The sequence below is a fragment of the Lygodium microphyllum genome, chromosome 2 (assembly GCF_053477565.2).
Source record: "Lygodium microphyllum isolate KBCC chromosome 2, Lygodium_microphyllum_v1.1.10, whole genome shotgun sequence".
Taxonomy (NCBI): Eukaryota; Viridiplantae; Streptophyta; class Polypodiopsida; order Schizaeales; family Lygodiaceae; genus Lygodium; species Lygodium microphyllum.
The window spans coordinates 102,390,501-102,404,967 of record NC_141136.1 but is presented as its reverse complement, the minus strand read 5'-3'; the positions used below and the strand labels follow the sequence as shown (position 1 = coordinate 102,404,967).

Genomic DNA, 14,467 nt, shown 5'->3' with positions numbered 1-14,467 from the left:
TGGGGGATTCTGCATGGGCTGTAGCCTTCCAATTTGGTTCCATAGGAGTAGAAATGACCTTGTATGCCTCCATCTCAAATGTAGTCAGAAGCTCTTGCATGTACCATTGTTGGGAGATGAAAACCCTTGGAGTTTGCAAAATCACATGGCCTAAAATGAAATCGAGAAGGACCATATCCGTTATCTTGAACACCTAGTATAGTACTTCCTTCATTTGCTTGACCTTCAAGATGAGATCATCTACATAAAGAACGAATAACGTGTGCCCTCTGGCTGAGGTGGGGATATACAACTAGAGATCAGAAGAGGAACATTGATACCCTAACTTCCCTTGGAAAAACAAGTCTATCTTCTCATTTCAAGCATATGAAGCTTGCTTGAGGCCGTAAAGGGCCTTTTTCAACTTGTATATTTGTCCATCGGATAAGGAAAAGTGAGGAGCCTACTTAACATAGATCTCCTTATTCAAATCACTATTAAGGAAGCTTGACTTCACATCAAGCTCATAAACTGACCATCTCCTATGGTTGGCTAAGCCATTCGAATTGTAGGTGAAAAAGTTTCATGGAAATCCACCCTTGGCAATTGTGTGAAGCACTTTGCAATGAGCTACGCCTTGTGCTTATCCAAAGTACCGTCACTATGATATTTGGTCTTAAAAGATCCATTTGACTCCAATCATCTTTCTATAAATGGGCCGAGGCACAAGATCCCAAGTGCCTTTCTGCTCAATAGCATCCAACTCCTGCTTCATAGCCTTCTTCCAATGTTGTGACTATAAAGCCTCCTTCACAGAGGGGCTTTCTATCTTGCATGGCATGAGCCATCAAATAGTAGTTAGTACAAACAAGCTTTGTGGAATCATGGATGTGCTTGGCTCCTCGGAGAGTGTAGCAAAGGCCATCTTGTGGTTGCGACTCCTCAAGGACTTCCTCAATCCTTGAATCATAGAGTGTATCACGAGCCCAATGAGGATGAGGTTGATATGCCTTCTGCTGCTCTGCCTCTGCCAAAGTCTTTGGAATATCCATCGGGTTTGACTCAACGGGTGAATTCGGCGGTGAAGCAATCAATTCCTCCATTGAGGGTGGAGCCTCAATAACTAGAGGCTCCAAAGGCATTGGAGCAGGACCCGGGTGCTCAATTGTTACCTTGATCTCCAAGAATGGGATGCATAACACCACCCTATATAGTTGGAAACTCCATGAATTGAACATCTTAACTCATGTGTACCTCTTGAGAAACGAGATCATAAAGCACGAATCCTTGGGATTGTGAGCTATAACCCAAGAATACCTGTTTTTTGAAAGTCAACTCAAACTTGTCTCTCATTTTCTTCAGGATGTGAATATAAGCATCACACTCGATTACCCTAAAATGAGAGACATCTAGCTTTTGACCAAAGTAAGCCTTAAAAGGGGTCATACCGACCATGGCCAAGGTAGGGGATTGATTAAGGATGTGGACAACGCTGGCCACTACTTTGATCCATAGACATTGAGGTGGTTGCTGATGCTTCATCATAGTCAGTGACATCTCGATCACACTGTGATTCTTCCGCTTCAATATGCCATTGTCTTGAGGGGTATTCATGTTGGCAAACTCCTGGTAAATGCCACGATTTGCACAAAAACGAGTTAGCTTGTGGAAGATAAACTCCCCTCCCTTATCAAAATGTAGAGTCTTGAGTTTTATGCCAGACCTGTTCTCCTCAAAGATCAACCAATCCTTAAAATGTGAGAATGCTTGGGATTTCAACTTCAAGAAGTATACCCATGTCATCCTGCTAAAACGATCAACCATTAGAATACAATACAAACTCCACTTAAGGGAATTCGTCCTCATTGGTCCACATAAGTTTGTCAAAACAAGCTCTATGTAGGCCATGAATGCAAGATACACATGGCGGGTGGCTTACCCCAATCTGTGGCAATCCTTGTACTAGCTGACCATGAGTTGCCTTCCGAAGGTACTTGTAGTTGAGATGGCCTAACTGAGCATGCCAAAGCTCAGTTTGAGTTTGTGAAGAAAGAAGAAAAGAAGAAAAGGGAAAAGAAGACCACATTTTTGTAGATTCCATTCTTCTCATGTCCTGTACAAAGAACTTGTTCAGACACTCCATGAAGAACTTGGAACGAGTCCTTATCAAACTCAACTGTCAAACCAAGAGCACAGATCTTGCTCACTGAAAGTAGATGGTACCCTAGACCTGGCACATAGAGCACCTTTGATGTGTGAGCACGGCCTTACCTATCTGGAACCTTTTGCATTTCACCCTTTCCTTTGATCAAGACCAAAGAGATGTCACCGATGAGAATTTGCCCATGCGTCAGATGCATATGGGCAATACAATCTGAAGGAGGAGTCATGTGGCAGGATGTGCCACTATCCACAATCCACTCACGAGATTGTGGGGCCATCATCATTGCATTTTGGACTTGCATTTGCAATTGCTGAAGCTTATTGATATGCTCCCGCATGGAAGACAACTTGTTAGGATGTCCTCATTTGACCTTTCAAAGACTCCCGCTTCATCGCGGTCATTTGATTGTACATTTGAACCAACTCCATCCATATTTCACAAGCCATGATCAAGTGTTCGATGTGAGCAAGGAGGGCCGGAATGCATGAGAGAGAGTTAAAATGGCATTCAATTTGTCCCAATGTGTCTATACCATCATCAACTTGGCTTTCTCATTAGAAGAAAGCTACAAGGCATTCGGGTTGTAGGACGGTGTCGGCAGTCATGAGCTCTCCTAAATCATAGGACTTGAGTATGGCAAGCATCATTACCCGTCGGATGTGGTAATTCTTCCCATTGAGCTTCTGATTTGAAGAAAGAGCCAACAACACGGGACCTTACAGTCCATAATAGCCTAAAACTCTGTGTCAAATTTAGTAGACATTGTAAATAGAATAACCTACACAAAAACAAGGGCAGCCCCCTCTTACCTCGCGTATGGTGCCGATGCCTTCTAGGGCTTCCTCTGCTTGTCCTCAAAGAGTTTCACCGACCAGAGGAGAAAAACTCAAAATCTGTTCCAAAAGGCTGAAAACATGCAAAAAATAGCAACTTCGCTCCTCCGCGCTTCACTTGTTCACTTGTGTCTCCGAATGTTGGAAATCACAAACTTTTGCATCGTGAAGAGTCCTCTCGATCAGGTTTGCCCACGATCAATCAACCCTTCTAAACTGCTCTGGTACCATGTCAGAGTGTAACGAATGCAGAAGCGTTATGGACAAGACTCAAAGACAATGAACAGGGTTACACGAGAAGAGGGGGAGAGAGGAGACAAAAGAACGTAGAAATCTGTTGTCAATGAATGCTGAAATGAAGAAGGCAGATATACAAATGGGTTGTCGAAGTATCTCCTCTTGCCAATCTCTTTCTCTACCACCTAGAATGCCAAGTCATGAAGGCAGGCAACTACAAATAGCTGGAAATAATGCAATAAACAAATCAAAGCGGTGATCAAACTGGTTGACCAATTGCACGAAATTGCCAAGTGCTGCATGAAATAATAAAATAATTAGTGATCTACCACTTGGCTGCCATGTGGCACTATCACTTGCTTGACTCTTATGCCGACTTGCCCGATAAATGGTGATTGAATCTAGTGATCATTGAAAATGTCCAAATTTGATAGGAAAATGCGTAATTATGCTCGAGAGTAACTATATCAACTGTAGCCTGAGAATGCTAGTCTAGGGGATGGCTAATCTCTAACATCAACAGGATGCCCAATATCCAAGAATTGATCGATAACTAGTAGTACTCCTCACTATCCAACTTAAGAGCTCTTGGCATAGTTAGTAGTTTCCCTCATCTCTTGGCAAGGTGTGTGGAATGCCATCTCCACCTCTTTACGGGCCATGGAGCCTGTCCCCTCTTTGGACCAGGAGGTCCCTTGGCAAGATTGGTTGATTAATGATAGACTTCTTTTGAGTTGTGCTTCCGTGAACCAAATATATCATTTGCTTATTCGTGATAAGGATTGACTTGTCCAGGAAGGTAATACCACCTGGCATCTTTAGAAAAGGCGAAGCGTGGTAGAAATCTGTGGTGATGACAAGTTGGCTAAACAAAACGCCTTTTTGATCCAAGGTTTTTATTTGGCGAATGTTGATTGGTGTGGTTCCCCTTGCCTTGGCACTCTTCAAGTGAAGGATTTCCAATAGTGGTTGTTTTTTTGTCAGACATCGTTTGAAACCTCTTGCCATTGGTTCCTTATTCCTTACTTGTCCAATTGCAAGGAAGGTTTGGTCACAACTATTGGCCATTTGGTTATGAGTGGTTGGCCTATCGATGCTTCCAAAGGAGTGGGTCTTTGGATAGCCCAAGTTTGTGGACCCCATGTAGGCGGATATGAAAGTGCTATTTCCTTGTGCTTTTGGGGTTGTTGGCATATATGGACCAGGAGGAATGCTTTCATCTTTGATACTTCATTGGGCGTGTAGAGTCATGTAGCTTGCTTGAAAGGGCTTCATTAGTAGCTAGACTTGATTGAGTTAACTGATAGTCTCCTTGGACAGGATTTGCTTGCTTGGCACACTGGACTTTCGTTTGCTCCCTTTAGTCGCTTTACTTCCTTTGTACCTTCAGTGTGATGTCTTTGATTTTACGCACAATGGTCTAGAGCCATCATGTGTCTTGTAATCTTCTACCTTTTTTTCGTAATTAATACAATTACCTTTTACGCGAGAGAGAGAGAGAGAGAGAGAGAGAGAGAGAGAGAGAGAGAGAGAGAGAGGACTAGCCCGGTTCTGCGGGCGCGCTTCTCTGCCTTGCGCGTAGCCTGAGTGCTTCCCTCAGGGCCATGCTGCTTCGACTGGGCCCTGCGTGCAGAATCGACTTGCCCTTGCATGCAGGAGAGGGAGGGAGGGAGGGAGGGAGGGAGACGCCTAGGGTTTCTGCCTGCGTGTTTCCTCCTATTGCCTGTTCGTGGCCTCATCTGCAGCCCATTACTTGTTCGTTGAGTCCACCGAGGGGCTCATGCTGAAGCCTGTGCATCGACTGCGCCTACCCTTACCCTTTCCGTCTCATTGCTGGTGGCTTGTTCCAGCTTTCTGTGACCTATGCCCTTGCCCGCTTGTCGTGTGCTGCGACCACTGTTGCTCCACAATCAGCATTTCGTTTGGTGTCCACATCTGCTCCTCAGTCTCAGTTGCTGCGTAAGGAGAAACGACAGCTTTGCCCTGCCTCTACGCGGTTAGCCTTCACGCACCTAGACAGCAACCAACCTCTATGGCAAATCTGCAAGAATCTAATGGCATCGATATGGCCTTTCTCGATCAGCAAATTGGGCAAGGGAATGATAAAGACTTCTTCGATTTGGATGGTGATTCCTTGGCTGATGAACTCGGGCTGTTGCTGTTAGCAGTCATGTTTGTCATGCCTTGTCATCTCCTGCCTGTGAGCCTCAGTCTGAGTCAGACGAGGACATTAGGAGCTGTGACTTGTCTATCACTTGTTTTGACGGAGGAGGTAGCTCATTCTAGAGCACTCAGATGTGCATTTCCCGGGGCAGTTTCTGCATTCTTCAGCCGGCCTCACCTGCTGGACATTGTCCACCCTTTCCGGGATTTTTCTGAGCATTCCTGGCATTTTTACCAGCATTAAATGCTGGTCAGATCAGCATTAAATGCTGGTCGGACATATTTATGGCCTCAAATTTCAGGTCGGCCAGTTTGTGGGTTTTTTGGCTATTTATAGCCATTTCCCACTTGGCAGTCGGTTGTATTATCAACTTCCCTCCTTCTTTGGCAGGTGCACACTCCGACTCCGTCATCTTCCTCCGTCTTCGGTGCTGCCGTCATCATCAGCCTGATCTGGTGCCCTCACTGACGCTTCGGGCTGCGTGCAGGGGCTGATCAGTCCCCAGTTTTGTATTCAGCATTCATCTCAGTCAGTGCAGACTTTCTTCCTTCATTCTCTGCTTTCTCTCTCCTCTCCTCCGTGTTCGTGTTCTTCTTCCGTTGCGCACTCTCACATGGTATCATCGCCAAACTGAGAGCACGGAGGTCTTCATCGACTGGAGAGAGACCACACCTATCATCTGTTGCTGCCCCCCTTCTCTCCAACAGCCAGGCGGCCCCTCCAGGTGGTCTGCATATTTGCGTTTGCTGCATCAGCCCCTTCCAGAGGCTGCCACGTCATCAACCAGCCCTGTCTCCTTGCGTTTTCAGCTGGGCGGCCTTCTCTTCAGCTGGGCGACTCCACTATAGGCTGCGTTCTGCATCCAAGGTGGTCGTTTTCCCTCCTGGCGGCTCCTCTCCAGCTGGCGCTTCTCTTCTTGGCTGCGTTTTGGTGCCTGGCAACTTTCCCTCCGGATTTTGTGCCCTACACAGCTGCGTTTTCACCTCCTGGTGATAGGCGACCTGATTTCCTGGAGTTTGGTGGTTGGTGACCCTTCTGGTGGTCATTCTTCGGCATCGGCACAGTTTTCTTTGGTGTTTGGTATTTTGCAGATTAGAAGATGTCTTATCATTAGTTTACAGGTTTTGATGACTCAGATGATGAGCTTTTGTCTCGACATTCATCTGAACGGAGGCGTGATTTCTATCACGAGGACCGTCGTCCGGAGTCTATTCCTCTTTCCCATCCCCCTTCTATTCATGTATCTCGGCGATCCCCTTCCAGTGGGCCGAAGATGCAGCCTTTGGTACCCCCTGTACAGGTACCCGTACTTCCTCAGCTGCCCAAAGAGGACCGGTTGGATGGCTCCAACTTTTCTCTATGGTCCTGCAAGGTGGAGTGTATCTTGGACTCCTTCGATCTTTGGGAGCTTGTTTCTGTTCCTATTCCCCGGCCTAAGGTGGATTCCGCAGATGGGATATCTATGGATCGTGCAGCCTTATGGGATCGGCTCAATTCTAGAGCCAGATCTTTCCTCTTTCTGAGTTTGCAGGATTCTGTCCTTGTTCATGTTCACAGGTTGAAGACTGCAGCAGACGTGTGGAGAAAGCTCGCGTCTCTCTATCAGCAGAAGACGTTTGCCCACCGGATATCTCTCGAAAAGAAGTTGCGGATGCTCGCTATTGATGATAGTCCTTCCATGAAGGACCACATCAACAGATTACAGGATATGAGGGATGAGCTTGCATCCCTCGGTCGTACGATATCTTCTGAAGACATGGCTATGAGTCTTTTGACTCAGCTGCCATCGCCTCGGTTTGATGTCTTCTACACCAGCCTTCTTACATCGAGGACCCGTGAGAAGCTTCTATGGGAGGAGCTATCCCCGCTTGTCTTGGAGCATGACGAGCGACTCAGAGAGGTCAGTGCTAGTGGATCCGACTCCACTAGAGCCTTTGTTGCAGGTTCGGGAGGACAGAAGAAGAAGAAGAAGAAGTCAAAGGCTAAGAAGAAGGACAGTTCTTCAGGCTCTGACTCAGATTCAGAGCGACCGAAGTGCCCACACTGTGGGAAAGGGACACATCCAGAGGAGAAATGCTGGAAGAAGTACCCTCACCTTCGTCCGGGAGCGAAGGGTGGATCTACATCGGAGCCTTCTTCTACCTCTACACCCGCTGTTACCCATGAGTCAGTGTTCCTTCATATCCATGCTTTGGAGGAGGATCCTTCTTCCGTGGCTGCAGTGTCTTCTGCGCAGCCTTGGTTAGTGGACAGTGGTGCTACGAGTCATATGACTCCCCGAGGTGATTTGTTACAGGATCTCCGTCCATCAGAGGGTTCAGTCACTGTTGGTGACATTTTATCGGTGCCTATTAGTGATGTTGGCACATTGCCTTTGTTTACAGACCGACCTACGAGCTTTCTTTCACCGGCCCTACATGTTCCGGATTTGGGCCTTCCCCTCCTCTCAGTTTATGGTCTTCCGAGGCTTGGCACACATGTGATCTTCATCGAGCATGCCGTTGTTATTGAGGATTCTTTTACAGGAGCTGTCTTATCTATAGGTTGGCAGGAGAGCGGGCTTTACAAGCTCCATTCCCCTTCTTTGATGGAGGGTCCTCCGAGGCAGTCTATTGCTACACCCATTCCCGCTTGTGCACCTTCTATTCCACAAGTTCCTTCCCATCCCCCACCTTCTCCTCCGGTGGTTCCCTCGTACCCTCCATCCCTTTCAGAGGGGGACGATCTCGGTGATGCGGCTGTGGATTCCCTGGCCCCTAGTGTTTTAGAGGGGGCTTTCCAGGATCGTGAGGAGCTCCTTCAGCGGCAGTCTCGGTGATGGGGAGCGTGCTTCGCTTGTGGGTGGGTGGAATTTGCCTCTTCAGGAGGATTCTTGGGTCATTGTGGTTCGCCGTAATGCCAGACAGGATTCTCGATCCAATCTTGCTCATCCTCCGTCACCCCCAATTACTCAAACCTTTCAACGCAGAGGTAGGGGGTTTTATATGAAACCCCAATCTTCGTGTGCTCTGACAATAGAAGAGAAAAGGCCTTACGATTCTGCTTTGTGCTTCGATGCGCGTGGGAGGCTAGTGCCTCGGGATGTTTTCCGTTCCCAGCAACAACACTTCTCTTCCTGTGCTTCCATTGCCGGTTTGCAGAGGGCAGATCTTGTTGATGTTATTCGTGGGGAAATGGAGAGATTCCAGGCCGCCAAGGCTATTGATGTAAAAGGGAAAGGGAAAGCGGTGGTTTAGTAGTTCTTCTCATTTGTGATTCAGCATGAAAATTGCTCTGTGGAATGTGAAAGGTGTTTCTTCGGGTAGCAAGCAATATTGGTTGTGGAAAGTGGTGCTAGTTGGAAAATGGGATGTTTTCTGTGCTGTGGAGCATAAACAACATACTTTGGCTGGATCTTCATATGTATATAAGGATTATGCAGTTTTCTTTAGTGGTTGTCCTCTGCACAGATTGGGAGTTATGTTGGCCGTCAAATCCTCCCTACAACCATCGTTGGTTTCTTAGGACCCTCGTGGCCATTTTTTGATTCTTGAAATAATTTATGAGGAGGTTTTGAGGATTGTAGGAGTGTATGCTCCTTCTACTGCAAGGGAATGTCGTCAGCTTTGGGATGATCTGCACTGCTTTGCCATGGCTCGTCAAGGCTTTGTTATGGGTGATTTTAACGCGTGTGTTTCTACAGATCAAGCAACTTCTCCGCATTCGGTTATGGATGGTCCTGAGAGACAGGCTTGGGATGCTCTTGGAGTGGCATCTTTGAAACATGACATGTGGTCCTGAATGTACCCATCACAAGCTGGATACACTTATCGTTTTTTTAGCATCCAAACACTTGGGCCAGACTGGATAGGATATACATCTGCCAAAGTGACTCTTTTCTTCCTGCAGTCATTGATATGCGGGTGGAAAGACAACATGTTTTGTCAGATCATTACCCTTTGGTCCTGGAAATGAGCCACGGACCTGTTCATGCATTTAATGCTCTCCTTGCCCATTCGCATGTTCGGCTTAATCAATCTTTTTTGCAGCAAAATCAATTTTTGGAAGGTGTTCAACAACTGATAGCCTCTTTTAGCTCAAGGGTCCTATCTACAGGGATGGAAGCATGGGCGGTTTTTAGGGATAATGCGCGAGCGCTATCTTGACAATATGGTATTTAACATGCTTCCTCCTTTCGAGCTGAATTGCAGCATGCTCAATCCTTATTAGCTCATTCCTTGTCTCTATGTCAGAATGGGGATTCCAATGATGACCTGCTCACATGCATTGAATGGCTGAAAGGTAGGGCCCAATCTCTTCAGGAAGAGGAATATGCAAAATACAAGCTGTTGGCCAAAGCTGAAGCTTTACATGATAACAATTGTCAAACTCATCAATTTTTTGCTCTTCTGTATCAGAAATATGCCTGGGAAAATATTGTGCGCTTAAAGGATGGGTTAATTGTGGACTTTTATAGGGCCTTGTTGGGTCCGCAAGAGATTCTTTCCGATGCTGTTCTCTCTGCTCGAACGTATATTTGTGACGTGGTTAGTAATCAGGTCAAACCAGAATGGGTGAATCTAATGGAGGCTGATATTTCTGAAGATGATGTAGAAGAAGTGCTGTCTCAGTTGCCTCGAAGGAAAAGTCTAGGTTGGGATGGGCTTCTTAATGAGCTGTTTTCAGCCCATGTGCAACTGCTCAAGGACCCATTAACTCGCTTGTGTCAGCAGGTATGGAACTTTGGTACGATGCCTTCCAATTGGAAGATTGCTGTCATTAGGTTGTTGCCCAAGGTTCTCTCTTCGACCTTTTTGAAACAATGGCGACCCATTTTCGTTATGGGATCGTTATATAAAATCTTCTCCAGAATTATTGCTAACAGATTGCAGAAAGTATTTCCGTATCTCATTCATCCACATTAATATGGTTTTATTAAAGGTCGGAATATAATGCACAACATTTTGAATGTTCAGCTAGGAATTGACTATGCCAAAGCTTCTAGCTAGTAGGTTGTTATGCTTCAGCTGGATATTGAGAATGGCATTTGATCATGTTAGTTGGTCATTCTTGCGGCAATTAATGTCTACAATGGGTTTTGGGCCTCGTATGATTTCTCTAGTTGATACCATCAATCAAGGTGCTGTGGCCCGTATTGCTCTTAATGGAGGGATTACGGAGGAAATCGCCTTATCTCGGTCCCTTCGGCAAGGTTGTCCTCTTAGCCCTTTGCAGTTTGCTTTGGTAACTCATCCCATGCTCTCATTATTGGATAAGTTGGTAGCGTAAGGTGAGATAGTTGGCTTAACTCTTCCTGGCGGTGACCAGCTTGTGGGCCAATCTTTGGCAAATGATTCTTTTATGTTTCTTAAGGCGTATTGTATTAATGTTAATCGGGCAATGGTGGCTTGGAATCTTTTTGCTTTGGCATTGGGTCTTCACATTAATACTCAGAAATCCACCCTTCTCTCCTGTACGGAGAATGATCTGTAGGCCTTGGGCTGGAATGGAATTGTGATTACAAGGGGCAATATAACCAGACACTTGGGATATCCTATTGGCGTGGAGGTTGCTCCCCATGCCTTGCTGGATTGGATGGCCTCTCGAATTCATGACAGGTTCATGTACTGGAAATCTCAAAGTTGGCCTCTACATGTTAGACTAGAAGTGGCTCAATGCATTATGATCAGTATGATCTTGTCCTTTTTGCCATTGCTTCCTTGGACTAAGAAGTCCATTTTGGATTTGATCCAACCTATCAGATTTATGCTCTGGAAAAAGAAAGGCAATTGTTTGGGGCAGGTATGAATCTCTTGTTTGCTAGATGCTAATTTGCATATGGTCGCTTTGAGGCTATCCCTATTGCAGAGTCTATGTATTGAGTGTCATCCTTGGTCAGACATTGCCAAATTCTTCATCGAAAAGACTGGCATCTCTCATGGTAGCACTGTTATTCATGCTTCTTGGTGGCATGCGCTTAATTCTACGAGGCCTATAAAGGTTTCCCGGTCTTTCCTCCTTTCTCATTTGGTAGCTTCCTGGCAGGTGATGCTTCGTTTTGCAGTTTGGCACCCCTCGGATATTCACAAAGAGGAAATTTCGATGCAAGGAGAAATATTGGCTTCCTCAAGATTGTTGGATTGGCCACAAAAAGATTTGGAGCGACACAAGTTTAATCAGATGGCTAGGTTGGGGTTGAAGACAGTCCGTGATGGTGTTATTCTTGGGCAGCTCTGTCTTTATTCCTTTAGGCGTATTCGTCAGTACTTTAGGGTGCCTTGTGGATATAGGGACATTTGGTCGTCCATACAGGACAGTCTTTAGAGGTTCTCTCCTTTGCTGCGTTACAGCCACTGGATCCTTAGCGTGACTGGATATTTGTGCTTCCAGATGATTTTGAGAAAAGGTCAGCTAATCAAATATATCATCAGATGGTGGAAGCCAAGAGATGGGTCATGGGGAAAGTGAATAAGTTATGGCATCTTAGGGAGAGCAAAAAGAAGTGGCGGGAAAGATTTATCCAGCTTTGGAAGTCTAAGGTCCCATATCAGGGAAAAGTGTTCATGTGGAGGTTGCTCATTGGTGGTCTTCCAATGGGAGAAGTGCTCTGTGTTTGAAAGATCTCTGCAGGGCGTTGTGTATTCTGCACTACATGTGATGAGACATTGCTTCACCTCTTTGCCTCCTGCACTGTTGCGCGATAAATTTGGAATTTCATTTCCCGTGTGTAGTCCTCGGTGGCTGAGCATCGCCTATCTTCGTGGATTATGGGAAATATGTCCTCTGTGCCCTCTTTGAGTTCAGATTGTTCATGTCTATTCCATTTCCTTAGATGGACAGCCCTATGGGATATATGGCGTACATGTAATGCCTTTATTTTTGATTCAGCATCGGGCATCCATGGGCATGTAGCCCGTGTGCGTAGAATAGTGTTATGGCAAATCTCCTCTATGATGTCAACGGACTTGGTTCTTCCGGATACTGCTATTCCCTGGCTGGCGATTGTTCGCTCTACTTCAGTTGTTCCTTCTGTGTGATCTATTAGTTCTGTTCATGTAATAGGTTGTTCTGGTTGTTTTGTGTGCCTGTAGGCCTTATGGAAATATTAGTTAGAGAGAGTGTGAGAGAGAGAGTATGCTGATCTGATGGTCTGATGTAATAGAAAGTAGCAGATACAGAGAGATTGTTGACTTGATGGTCTGATGTAAATTTTCACTACTTAATTCAATTATCTTCACGAAAAAGAGAGAGAGAGAGAGAGAGAGAGAGAGAGAGAGAGAGAGAGAGAGAGAGAGAGAGAGAGAGAGCAAGCAATGCTAAGGTCTTGAAAAGGCCAAAGTGGCCAATGTTACACAAAGCATAACATGCATGTCCATGAATAAATTATCATCTAGCGATCCATTGTGGAAATGAAAATGAAAATGAAAGCAAGCCTATGACTATCCACAAGAGAAAATGAAGAAAAATAAGAGCTATAGTAAAACAACAAAGATAATATCACCAAGTTGTATAAGAGCTCCTAGCTCCCTATCAACGATAAGTTCCATCATGGTGTTATGTTGGAGAGAGATTAACTTTTCTATGATAACAATCTAACAGAGTGAATCTTCTTTAAAACGTCTAGCGATAGTGAGAGATGATAACTTAAGAGCCTTAGATCCTCAACAATCCCATGGATGTTGCCTAGCTCAATGACAAGGCCTCCTAGTTTCATATTGCTCTATGGCTGTATCTATAGTAAACCCCAATAGTTCTATTTTGGGGGTAGAGTTAATCTTGGTGGTCGAGCCCATGTTGGTGGTGCTATGACCTTGAAGAGGTCCCTGAGTGGACATTATCTCGTATATCCACTACTACTATTGCTCAAGGCTGGTTAGTGCATCTCAATATTCTTAAATGCCCAACGTAGAGTCCAAGGCATCTTTGGTTAAGGAATGTCACAATTTGACACAATGAACCAAACCCTCCTCGAAAAAGTAACATAGCTGCCTCCCATTTTTGAGTAGGCAAGGCAGCTACACATGTAATGCTCCTCTATCTCCATCTCTTGCATCGAGCATCTATGATACAACTTGTTTGTTGAGAGCAATGAGGCTCAATAGTGGGACATTGACAAATATGCCATGATTGAGAGAAGGCAGTAGTACAGAAGTAAGAGATGTGAGATAGATTCACCTCTTCCTTCACCATTGTAGTCTATGTGGTAAAGGAGATGCTACGGTACTCGCCTAATCCAAGGTATGCAAGCTGTGAAAGCTTCTCTTGAATCCACAAGTCTTTGATCTATCTCTCACCCTCTTGCAAGTGAATATGGAAGAAAAAAAAAGAGGAGGAGGAAGCTAGAAGGTAGAAAAGAGAAGCTCTCTCTTTCTCTCTCATGCAGAGAGAGAGTATGTGTGTGCCACGAGCTAGGTTCATGCAAAGACTACAAGAGTTGGGGGTTCTTGTGGAGGTGCAATGGGGTGTATTGGCGTTGTATGAGCCAATCAGTAGGTCTGAGCTCCAAGAGAGATGTCAGTGTTAGGTGAAGATTCAGCACCATGTGCACACTCACAGTGAACAACAGGAGAGAAGAGTTACTGGAAGGTCACATCCACTATGTGAGATAATAATGAAAGTACAATCCTTAAGGTACTATAGTACCACACGCATTGATGAGTGTCCATACGAGAAAAAAACCCATTCTCAATCTAGAAGGTAAAGAGTGTCTATGGATAAGGGAATGTTTATGCTAGAACTACGGAGGAACATGAGAAATGTGACAAACTCCCCTTGAGTGAATGACGTGAACATATCCAAGGAATTCGTAGATCAATTCCCAGATGGTAGTGAGCCTAAAGCCTTGTGAAAGGCTTCAAATTTCTTTCTAGATAGAGCTTTTATAAACACATCTACCAAGTTGTATGTAGGGATATAAACAAAGTCAATTTGCCTTGCATTGAGTCTCTCTTTGACATAATGATAATGCACCTCAATGTGCTTAGTACAAGCATGAAATACAGGATTCCTTGCAACTTCCATGGCACTCTTACTGTTAGTATAGATAAGAGTGGGTGACAGTTGTCCCACAATAAGATCGACCAAAAAGGCATTTGAGCCATCCACATTCCA

At 45.2% G+C, this 14,467-nt stretch overlaps 1 protein-coding gene across 6 annotated transcripts in view; it reads left to right on the top strand.

Moving 5' to 3' along the window:
- The window catches only part of LOC148040108 (DEAD-box ATP-dependent RNA helicase 26-like), a 108,416-nt gene that overhangs the window by 19,414 nt on the left and 74,535 nt on the right, over positions 1-14,467 (top strand). The window lies entirely within an intron of this gene.